Genomic DNA, 12,449 nt, shown 5'->3' on the forward strand with positions numbered 1-12,449 from the left:
TAAGCCTACTGACTCTCACAGCTATCTGGACTATTCCTCTTCTCACCCTGTCTCTTGCAAAATGCCATCCCCTTCTAGCAATTCCTCCGTCTCCGCCGCATCTGCTCTCAGGATGAGGCTTTTCATTCTAGGACGAGGGCGATGTCCTCCTTTTTTAAAGAAAGGGCCTTCCCTTCCTCCACCACCAACTCTGCTCTCAAACGCATCTCCCCCATTTCACGCACGTCTGCTCTCACTCCATCCTCCCGCCACCCCACTAGGAATAGGGTTCCCCTTGGTCCTCACCTACCACCCTACCAGCCTACGGGTCCAACATATAATTCTCCGTAACTTCCGCCACCTCCAATGGGATCCCACCACTAAGCACATCTTCCCCTCCCCCTACGCGACTCCCTTGTCCATTCATCCTCCCCATCCCTCCCCACCGATCTCCCTCCTGGCACTTATCCTTGTAAGCCGAACAAGTGCTACACATGCCCTTACACTTCCTCCCTCACTACCATTCAGGGCCCCAGACAGTCCTTCCAGGTGAGGCGACACTTCACTTGTGAGTCGGCTGGGGTGATATACTGCGTCCGGTGCTCCCGATGCAGCCTTCTATACATTGGCGAGACCCGACGCAGACTGGGAGATTGTTTCGCTGAACACCTACACTCTGTCCGCCAGAGAAAGCAGGATCTCCCAGTGGCCACACGTTTTAATTCCACGTCCCATTCACATTCTGATACATCTATCCACGGCCTCCTCTACTGTAAAGATGAAGCCACACACAGGTTGGAGGAACAACACCTTATACTCCGTCTGGGTAGCCTTCAACCTGATGGCATGAACATTGACTTCTCGAACTTCCGCTAATGCCCCACCTCCCCCTCGTACCCCATCCGTTATTTATTTTTATACATACATTCTTTTTCTCTCTCTCCTTTTTCTCCCTCTGTCCCTCTCACTATACCCCTTGCCCATCCTCTGGGCTTCCCCCCTCCACCTTTCTTTCTCCCTGGGCCTCCTGTCCCATGATCCTCTCATATCCCTTTTGCCAATCACCTGTCCAGCTCTTGGCTCCATCCCTCCCCCTCCTGTCTTCTCCTATCATTTTGGATCTCCCCCTCCCCCTCCCACTACCAAATCTCTTACTAGCTCTTCTTTCAGTTAGTTCTGACGAAGGGTCTTGGCCCGAAACGTCGATTGTACCTCTTCCTAGAGATGCTACCTGGCCTGCTGCATTCACCAGCAACTTTTATGTGTGTTGCCCCATAACAATTGTATTGTCTTATGAAAAACAGATTTTATTTTGCTCTCAAGATCATCAAATTTAGTGACTAAATAGGTGGAAGAACTGAATCTCTCCTGACAGGCAGCTATTTCACAAACCTACAACTGTATCAGCTTTTATAACTACCCTCCCTACCGACGAAGGTATGTAAGCCGTATGCCTTCTTTACTACTTGTTTTTCAACCTTCAGTGAGCTATGGACTTGTATCCTAAATTGCATCTGTGCATCAATGATCCTCAGAGTCCCGCCATTTCCTCTTCCTCTTGGTGTTTGGCCTCTCAAGGAGCAGCTTCTCATCTTCACCTTGATAAAACTCTGTCTGCCATTTCTCCAGTCAAACTTCCAACTGGTCTATAGTCTGTTGAATCCTTTGGCAGCCTTCCTCAGTATCCATGACTCCACCAATTCAGAATTGGAATCAGGTTTAATATCACCTGTATATGTCATGAAATTTGTTGTCTCTGTGGCAGCAGTACAACTCAATACATATTAATATAAAGTAACTGAAGTACAGCAAGTATAATATATAATAGTTAAATTAAGTAGTGCAACTATAGAAAATAAAAAAAGTAGTGAGGTAGTATTCATGGTTTTGATGTCCATTCAGAAATTGGAATGCAGAGGTGAAGAAGCTGTTCCTGAATCACTGAGTGTGTAAATTCAGGCTTTTGTACCTCCTTCCAAATGGTAGCACTGAGAACAAGGCATGAGCTGGGCTGGGTTATGGGTGTCCATAATAATAGACCTTTTTGAGGCATCACTTCTTGAAGATGTCCTGCATACTATGGAGGTTAGTACCCATGAAGCTGACTAAGCTTACAACTCTCTGTATCTTATTTTGTTCCTGTGCCGTAGCAACCCCCCCACGCCCCCCACCCCCACACACCAGATGGCGACGCAGCCAGTTAAAATGCACTCCATGGTATATCTGTAGAAAATTGAGAGGGTCTTTGGTGACATCCCAAATCTCCTCAAACTCTTCATGAAATATAGCTGCTGTTGTGCCTTCTTTGTAGCTGGGTCCAGGTTAGATCCTCAGATATTGTAATTGCTCATTCTTTCCACTTCTGATCCCTGCTATGAAGACTGGTGTACGTTCCCTCATCTTACCCTTTCTGAAGTCCACCATCACTCCACAATTTTTGTATTGTCTGTAAACCTATTAATTGACCAGGATTCTGAAAGAGGTAGCTGAAGAGATTGTGAAGGCATCAGTAATGATCTTTCAAGAATTATTAGATTCTGGAATGGTTTCAGAGGACTGGAATATTACAATTGTCGCTCCACTCTTTAAGAGAGGGAGACAAAAGACAGGAAATTATAGGCCTATTAGCCTGACTACAGTGGTTGGTAACATGCTGCAGTCTGTTATTAAGGATGATGTTTCGGGGTATTTGGAGGGACAAGACTAAATAGGCCAAAGTCAGCATGGTTTCCTGAAGGGGAAACCTATAAGATGGTGCAGGTGAGACACAGTGATGATTTACTGGCACCAAGTAAAACTAACTTCTCAATTAATCACACTTTTTATGGGAAATGACTACCACAATCTATAGCCTGTAACTTCACTTTCAGAGCTGAGCTTTTTTTGCAGTGTGTTCTGAAATCTCAAAGGTGCAGGATGGCTGCGGTGTGGTGTGTATGGGCCGAATTGAGACAGCGGGGGCCAAGCCCAAGAGAAAGGAACTAGTTGATGTTTGACTGATATAAGCAGCAGACCAGACTGTAAAGATTGGGTACGGACTGAATAGAGGCAGTAGGGCTCAGGCCCAAGAGTATATTGAAGCAACAGGGTCTGGTACTGAGAGCGAGGAATGCGCAAAGGTTTGGTGAATTTAAGTGCTGTGCCAGATTGAAAACATCAGGGTGTCGGTGTCGGGGCCGGAGGCAAGGGCAGGCCTGGTTTCAGCTCGCTGCTTTGCAGGGTTTATTCATCTCTGCGCTGAACTGAGGCTATGTCCTGCAACTAATGAGCTGCAGTGATGAAGTGACTTCATGACAATAAATTCACTTTTGGCAACTTTAGTTTTCGAGGTTATTTGCTTACTTTCTATTGTATGCACGATTTGTTTTTTTTTCGCACATTGGGTGTTTGAGCCTTTTTTTTGAATGGGTTCTATTGGATTTCTTTGTTTTGTGGCTGCCTGCAAGGAGACAAATCTCAAGGTTATATATAGTATATATACTTTGATAATAAATGTACAGCATAAGACTACAAGATGAAGGAGCAGAATTTGGCCATACGGCCCATCAATTCTGCTCTGACATTTGATCATGGCTGATCCATTTCCCCTCAACCCCATTCTTCCCATAACCTTTCAGGCCCAGACTTATAAAGAGTCTATCAAGTTCCGCCTTAAATACACCCAATGATCTGGCCTCCACAGCTGCATGTGGCAATGAATTCCACAGATTCACCACTCTCTGGATAAAAATACTCCTTCTAATCTCCATTCTAAATGGAAGTCCCTCTATGCCAAGGTTGTGCCCTCTGGTTGTAGACCCCCTCCACTACAGGAAACACCCTGTCCACGTCTACTCTATCTAGGCCTTAATTCTTTTAAATTCCAGTGAGTACAAGCCTTTCACTCCTCGAATCATTTTCGTAAAACTCTTTTTAACTCTTTCCAATGTCAGCACATTTTTCTCCCACTCAAACTGAAGGGTGAATTCTATCATATTATGATCATTGCCTCATAAGGGTTCCTTTACCTTAAGCTCCCTAATCAAGTTACACAACACCCAACCCAGAATAGTTGATCCCGTCAGAGGCTCAACCACAAGCTCCTCTAAAAAGCCATTTTATAGGCATTCTACAAGTTCTCTCTCGGGATCCAAAAATCAGTACCCGCCAGATATTTGCAACCTACCTGCATATGGAAACCCCCATAACTATCTGAACATTGCCCTTTTGAGATGCATTTTCTTTCTCCCATTGTAATTTGTAGCCCACATCCTGGTAATGTTCGGAGGCCTGTGTATGACTCCCATCAGGGTCTTTTTAAACTCTGGAGTTCCTTAACTCTTCCCAGAACAATTCTACATCTTCTCATCCTATGCCACCTCTTTCTAAGGATTTGATTTCACTTTTTAATCAGAGCTATCCACCCCCTCTGCCTAACTACCTTTCCTTTGGATATAATGTGTATCCTTGTACTTCGAACTTTGTTGGAATTATTTGAGGAAATAACTGGCAGGATAGACAATGGGGAGTCAGTGGATGTTGTTTATTTGGATATTCAGAAGGCATTTGACAAGGTGCCACACATGAAGCTACTAAACAAGATAAGAGTCCATGCTATTTTAGGAAAGATACTAGCATGGATGGAATATTGGCTGGTAGGGAATAAGAGTGGGAATAAAGAGAGCCTTTACTGGATGGCTACCGGTGACTAATGGTGTTCCACAGGGTTTGGTATAAAGACCGTCTTTTTTTCCCACATTATATGTCAGCGATTTGGATGACAGAATTGATAGCTTTGTGGCCAAATTTGCAGATGATACAAAGACAGTTGGGGGACAGGTATTGTTGAGGAAGCAAGGAGCTTGCAGAAGGATTTAGATTAGGGCAAAGAAGTGGCAGATGGCATACAGTGTCAGGAAGTGCATGGTCATACACTTTAGAGGAAGGAGTAAAGGTGTGGACTATTTTCTAAACAGGGATCAAATTCTGAAATCAGAGGTGCATAGAGACTTGAGAGCCCTCAAGCAGTTAACTTGCAGGTTGAGTCAGTGGTAAGGAAGGCAAATGCACTCTTAGCGTTAATTTGAGGGGACTAGAATATAAAAGCAAAGATGTAATATTGGGGTTTTATAAGACATTGGTCACTTTGAGTATTGTGAGCAGTTTCAGGCCCCCTATGTAAGAAAAGATGTGCTGGCATTGGAAAGGGTCCAGGAGGTTCACGAGAATGATTCTGAGAATGTATGAACAGCATTTGATGATTCTGGGCCTGTACTCAGTGCAGTTTAGAGGATGGGGGGGGGGGGCGGGGGTGTCTCAGTGAAACCTATTGAATACTGAAAAACCTAGATAGAGTGAATGTAGAGACAATGTTTCCTGTAGTTGTTTCCTGTAGTAGGGAGTGTAGGACTAGGGGGCACAGCCTCAGAATAGAGGGATGTCCCTTTAGAACAGAGGTGAGGGGGAATTTCTTTACACAAAGAGTGGTTACTCCGTGGAAGTCATTGTTACTGACAGTTGTGGAGGCCAGTCATTGGTAGATTTGAGGCGGAGGTTGATAGGTTCTTGATTAATGAGGATGTCAAAGGTTAAAGGGAGAAGACAGGAGGATATGATTGAGTGGGATAATAAATCAGCCATGATGGAATGGCAGCATGGACTCGATAGGTCAAATGACCTAATTTTGCTCCTATGTCTTATGGACTGAAAAAAAGGAATCTGAAGTGGCAAACCAAAGGGAGCTGATGAGTAGGTCATTAAGACAAGGGGGAGGAAGACCAAATTTCCTCACCTGTGACTAAAAGGGACATACAGATCTCTGTCCAGACCCCAGAAATCTCCTCTCCTGCTTCCTGGTATGTATTTCATGTGACCCTGCGTACTTATCTACCTTATTTTATTGCCAGTATCAGCAGCAAAACATACAACCTCTCACTCTTTTCTCTTCCAAAACCAAGTTTGTTTTCTTTCCTATCACTTGCCTTCACCAGGATGTCTGGATTGGAGGAATTTAGTTATGGGAGGAGATTGACAAGCTTTGGCTTGTTTTTCCTAGAATGGAGGATGCTGAGGAGTAATCTGATAAAGTATATACAATTATGAGATATACTGGTAGGAACGTCAAAATCTTTTTACTCCATGGTAACGATGTCAAAAAGCGTTCATAAGAAGTGAGTAAAAAGTTTTAAATTGAGTCTGAAGGGCAAGTACAGAATTTCACAGAGAGAGTGGTTGATATTTGAAATATATTGCCAGAGGAGGAGGTTATTAATTATTAAGAAGCATTTATAGGCAAGCTGTGGAAGGATGCTGTCAAATTTGGGCAAATGAGATTATTGCAGAGAGACAAGAAGTTTAGCATAGAGATGGAAGGCCAAAGGGCCGATTGCTATGGTACATGACTCCTCTTTTCTATATTTTGGATTAGTGGCCTGGCACGGCAGACCATAGCACGAAAAGGATTTACCAACAGTTGCAGACTCCATTTGGAATACTGGGTTCGAGAGAAATGTACAAGTCAAAGGAAAGCTATCCTTAGTGAACTTCTCAGCCCAATTACTATGATTTTCCTGTGCAAATCTGATATAAGTGAGTTAAAGTTCAAAGATGTACTCATGTGCTAAAAAGGCAGATGGAGTGGTTAAGCAGCTCTGTTCCATACACCAAAAGCAGAACTTCCCGGTGGCCAAATATTTTAATTCTGATTCCCATTCCATTCTGACGTGTCAGTCCACAGCCTCCTCTTGTGCCAAGATGAGGCCACCCTCAGGGTGGAGGAGCAACACCTTATATTATGTCTGGGTAGCCTCCAACCTGATGGCTTCAATATCAATTTCTCCTTCTGGTAAAAAAAAAATGTCCCTCCTCCTCCTCCTCTCTTCTATTCCCACCACGACTTCTCTTCTCACCTGCCTATCACCTCCCTCTGGGTCCCTTCCTCCTTCCCTTTTTCCTGTGGACCACTCTGGTCTCCTAACAGATCTCTTCCTTTCCAGCCCTTTATCTTTCCTGCCCACCATCTTCACCTATCATGTTCTAGCTATCATTCTTCCCCTCTCCCCAACTTTTTATTCTGGCATCTTCCCTCTTCCTTTCCATTCCTGAAACATCCAAAACATTGACTGGGTATTGAATTCCCTAGATGCTGCCTGACTTGCTGAGTTCCTTCAGCATTTTGTCTGTGGTGCATATGATAAAATGTCTGGGTTTCGACCAAACACTTAAAATGTTCATCAGTCTTTTTTTAAGATTATGAGGACACACAGTCCTCTTTTATTGTCATTTAGTAATGCATGCATTAAATAATGATACAATGTTTCTCCAGAATGATGTCACAGAAACACATGACAACCCGACTGAAAAACTGACAAAAACCACATAATTATAACATATCGTTACAACAGTGCAAAGCAATACGGTAATTTCATAAAGAACAGACTATGGGCACTGTAAGAAGTCTCAAAGTCTCTCGAAAGTCCCATCATCTCACGCAGACGGTGAACTTCCAGTGCCTCAAACTTGCCGATGCAGCATCCTAGAAGCATCTGACCACAGTACAACTCCGAGTTCATCCAGAAACTCCGAGCCTCTGACCAGCTCTCCGACACCAAGCACGGAGCACCATCCCTGCCGAGCGCTTCGACCCCAGCCCCAGCAACAGGCATAGGCAAAGCCAAGGCCAAGGATTTGGGGCCTTCCCCTCCGGAGATTCTCGATTGCACAGCAGCAGCGGCAGTGAAGCAGGCATTTCAGAAGTTTCTTCAGGTGTTCCTCCGTGCTTCTCACGGGTGTCTCCATCAAATCAGGATTGTGCACGGCCCCATACGATATACGATATCATTCGGAACGGCCACGCGCGCTGCATCATGCCGCCATCTTCTCCTCCCTCCTCTGCACTTAAGACAAAATACACTGTTCTCTAGAGGAGCTTCTTCAACAGCAGTAAATATACTGACTGAAAAAGAAATATATTTATCTCCATTTCACTGGAATCTAATTACTGCTACACACATTATTAAATGTAAAAAATTAAATCAAAATTCAATTTTAATGTAAAACAAAATTGCATTAATTAATGCAAAGCAACAGTTCTCACCCCATCCCCATTTATTTATTGTTTTTCAGCTTTTCCTTTTTTTCCCCCCCTCTCTTTTTTCTCTCTCTGTCCCTCTCACAATTACTCCTTGCCTGCTCTCCATCTTCCTCTGGGCTCCCCTCCCCCTTTCTTTCTCCCTAGGCCTCCCATCCCATGATCCTCTCCCTTTTCCAGCCTTGTATCCCTTTTGCCAATCAACTATCCAGCTCTTAGCTCCATCCCTCCCCCTCCTGTCTTCTCCTATCATTTCAGATCTCCCCCTCCCACTTTCAAATCTCTTACCATCTCTTTTTTCAGTTAGTCCTGATGAAGGGTCTCGGCCTGAAATGTCAGCTGTGCTTCTTCCTATGGATGTTGCCTGGCCTGCTGCATTCCACCAGCATTTTCTGTGTGTTGCTTGAATTTCCAGCATCTGCAGATTTCCTCGTGTTTGCAACGGTATAAATTATTTGGCAATGTGCAAAGACTCATTTCACACTGGTGGTGGAGGGAGTGATTATTTAAGATGATGAATCTCTTGTTAATCGAGCACAGTGCTGTCCTAAATGATATCCAGTTTCTCATGCATTGTTGGACCTGGTAGAATTCAGGTAAGAATACTCCTACCTGGTACCTTGCAAGTAATGAGAAAGATTTGAAGGCATCATTAACTGTAAGATCCCAAACTCTTGTAGTCATGGCAATTAATGAACAAATTTTTGATGGTCAACAGTGATTACACATTCTACTGCCAAACTACTACATTTGTAAAGATGAAGAGTATTTCATTGCAGTGCCATTATCTTAAGAAACTAACATATTCTTGAAAAACACTTCCAAAATATGCTTTCTGACAAATTTGTTAAAAATCTGTTTATATTTTGGGGTCACATGCAGCCTAACAAGAACCTGAATCTCAATGAGCTTTATCATGGGCTCTTAAACAAAAGACCTGTGCAGTGGATGATGCATTAAATTTAATTCTGCAAGTTTCCTTAGGTTTAGGGAAGGATCCAATGAATGAGAAAAGAGTAATTTGTTGAAAAAGACAGGGGTGCAGAAAATAAGAATCTGCAGGTCAGTAACTTGAGAAAATGTTAGAAGGTATTATTACAGACTTTATAGAAGAACTAGACCCATTGGGTGACCCTTTGACAGGAAGGTAGTGCAGTCTGATGTGATGTGCTTTGAGAGCTAAAGAAGAAAAGCTAAGTTTATTAAAGAAGAAAGACACGTAGCAAGACAAAATATAGCTCCTCCTCGTTTAACGAAGGACACTTTTGATGCCAACATTTCTGGTTGATCTGCCACCCTTCAAGAATACTCTAATGTTTTCATTTCTTTTTCCCTGGCTTAAAGCCACATCCAGCTGACCACGCTGGAATACCGGTCTCTCCAAGTAAATCGACACATTCTCCATGGTTTGGCCTTGCGCCTTATGTATAGTCATAGCAAAGCTTGACTGTATCGGGAACTGGCTCCGCTGAAGAGGGACATCCTCCCCTTCTGATAAACTGAGAGTAATTCTTGAGAACACACCAATATTTATCTTTGCTACGATGAGATTGTCGTGCAGCTCTTCCACCATTATTCGTGTTCCATTGCAAAGCCTTGGTGGATCCAAGTTCCTCATTGAAATGATGGGAGATCCCCTCTTCAACTCCAGTGTATGTGGTGGCAATCCAGAGAGTTCGACCGAATCAAGGAATTCTGTTGGAAAATGAGTGGCATTAGCTCCTTCACTTACGGCATTGAAGGAACAGTATTCTTTCATGATTCCAGGGAAGGTCTAATGCATGTGAAGTTTATTTTTCGCATCACTTCATTTAGAGGAACCAAGATAGAATTCCTCGAGAACAGTTCTGCAGGATTGTTGAATGTCAGGTAGATGGAATCAATGCATTCTTCCATAGTTTTTGCTGGCAGAATCATATCTTCAGGTAATTCGATTTCATCAATTTCATTTTTCTCAATTTTGTCCTCTCCAAAATCCAATAACAACTCAGAACATCATCCTTCTTCCTCACTCAATCGCATGTTTCTCGTCAATTGAAATTTGATGAAGCTTCTCTATAAGTAGGATTTTATTATGCATGAATTCTTCACATCAGCATCATTTCCTCATTTCACAACTGCTAGATGCTGACGGAAATCACCACAGCAAATGGTTAAAATACCCCTGAAGGCCTCATTCTTGCTGCATACATCACGAAGTGCAGACCACAGCTTCGAAACTCTCCCTCCTAATCATGGGGCACTCATTCCAGACAATAAGCCTCGCATTTTGGAGTAAATTTGCAGTATTGGTGTTTTTAAATTGATGTTACAAAGGGCATCTTCATTGACTTTGAGGGGTATTTTGAATCTTGAACCTTGAACCTTGAATGCGCTGTCCTACCACCAGACATCAATGTTGCTGCAGTGCATGCGCCGTTGTGTCGCCTCACGGTTTCCATTAAAGCTGGAATCAGCTCGGGTTGTGGAAAGCGGGGCCTGTTGATTGATGAGTGAGCAATTTTATGCAAATATATAACTCTGAACTTTGCATGCATTCTTTAAGTTAGCGCATTTTAAGTCGATTTAGTCAAAAAAAGTGCCGCTGTAATGCACTGTTTGGGCTAATTGGAGGTCACAAACAGAGCATGAGAATTTTAGAAGTATATAGATACTTAAAAATAATTTGACAAAGGCAACATAGTTTTGTGAAAAGGAAATCAAGCTTGACTAATCTATAGGAGTTCTTTGAAGAACCAGTGGATTCACTAATTGTAGGTTTCAAGGAGACATTTGATAAAGGTGTCACAAAGTTTACCACAGAAAGTAAAAGTTCAACATGAAGGTTGTAAGAAGGATATAGACAGGTGAAGTGTGTAAGGGTCTAGAAAATGGAATGTAATGTGGGAAAATGTAAAACTGTCAATTCCAATGGGATAAATTAAAAAGTAGCATCCTAATAAATTCTGAGAGATTGCAGAACTCAGTCACAATGGGATTGAGGGGTTATGATTGGCACAAAAAGTAATTAGGAAAACTAAAAATGCCATAATTTATTGTGAAGGGAATTGTCCACTCAGAAACCGTGGACAGGCAGTGATTTTTTCCCCATGGCAAAAATGACTAGTACAAGGGGGCATAATTTTGAGGTGATTGGAGGAAAGTATAGGACAGATGCCAGAGGTACATTTTTTATTTTAAAACACACAAAGAGTGGTAGGTGCGTGGAACCTACACCAGATACATTAGGGATACTTAAGAGACTCTTTGATGGGCACATTGATAATAGAAAAATGGAGGGTTAAGTGAGTGGGAGAGATTCGATTGACCTTGGAGTAGGTTAAACGGAAGGCACAGCATTGTTGGTCATAGGGCCTGTATAATGCAGTGATGTTCCATGTTCTATGAATTGAAAACGAAAGCAGGGAGCCTGTGTTTTAAGTACAGTATATAGAACAAGAATGAGACCATCTGTAATCTTGTATATAGATTACGCTTTCATTTAAGGAAAATGTACTTAACAACTCTTGTGGAGAATCCCAAATTAGGGGCCACTAGCTGAAAATAAGGGGGTGCCCATTTAAAAGAGATGAGATGATTTTTCTTTGTCTCAAAGGGGTCTAGGTTTTTTTGAACCCTTTTTCAAAAAGTGCTGGAAGCAGAGACCTTGAATAGCATTTTGTTGATGAAGAAGCCAGAGATGAGATTGGAAGCAAAATGGATTCACATTACCTTATTGAACAGCAGAGAAGAGTTGAGCAACCAGGGGCCTAATCCTGCTCCTAAATCACATGACTCAACTATTGCTCCTTACTGAAAATATAGAAAAGAAATAAACTGATATAATATAAGATGGGTCTTTATTTTCCATTAAGTTTCCTTGATGGAATATAACTCCTAAAGATCGATTTCTGGGACAGATTATCTGAATACATTAACCCCAGGAATTTAAAGCTGCTCACCCCCTTCACTGCCAATTCACCAATATAGATTGGTCACAAACAAGAAATAATCTGCAGATGCTGGAAATCCAAGCAACACCCACAAAACGCTGGAGGAACTCAGCAGGCCAGGTAGCATCTAGGAAACAAATATAGTCAACATTTTGAGCTGAAACCCTTTGGCAGAACTGGAGAAAAAAAGCTGAAGAGTATATTTAATAGGTAGGGGGGAGGGGACGCGGTACAGAGCTGGGAAGTAAATTGGAAAAAGACACAGAAGGCCATAGAAGAACAAAAAAAAAGGGGGAGGAGCACCAGAGGGAGGTGATGGGTGGGCAAGGAGATAAGGTGAGAGAGGGAAAAGGGGATAGGAAATGGAGAAGGTGGGGTAGGAGGCATTACTGGAAGTTCAAGAAATTGATGTTCATGCAATCAGGTTGGAGGCTACCCAAATGAAATATAAGGTGTTGTTCCTCCACCCT

At 42.7% G+C, this 12,449-nt stretch overlaps 1 long non-coding RNA gene across 6 annotated transcripts in view; it reads right to left on the minus strand.

The window, feature by feature from the left end:
- LOC140201232 (uncharacterized) overlaps positions 1 to 12,449 on the minus strand; it is a 140,905-nt gene that overhangs the window by 54,961 nt on the left and 73,495 nt on the right. Inside the window, exons 3-4 of one of the 6 annotated variants that reach the window (XR_011886794.1) lie at positions 8,336 to 8,666; positions 7,231 to 7,848 (exon numbers count right to left, since the gene is read on the minus strand). The exons of 3 other annotated variants lie outside the window; for them this stretch is intronic. This is a non-coding gene — a long non-coding RNA (uncharacterized lncRNA). Of the gene's footprint in view, positions 1 to 7,230; positions 7,913 to 8,335; positions 8,667 to 12,449 lie in introns of those variants that run through there. 2 more of the 6 variants (XR_011886796.1, XR_011886795.1) reach the window with 2 other exon arrangements.

Source organism: Mobula birostris, chromosome 8, assembly GCF_030028105.1.
Source record: "Mobula birostris isolate sMobBir1 chromosome 8, sMobBir1.hap1, whole genome shotgun sequence".
NCBI lineage: Eukaryota > Metazoa > Chordata > Chondrichthyes > Myliobatiformes > Myliobatidae > Mobula > Mobula birostris.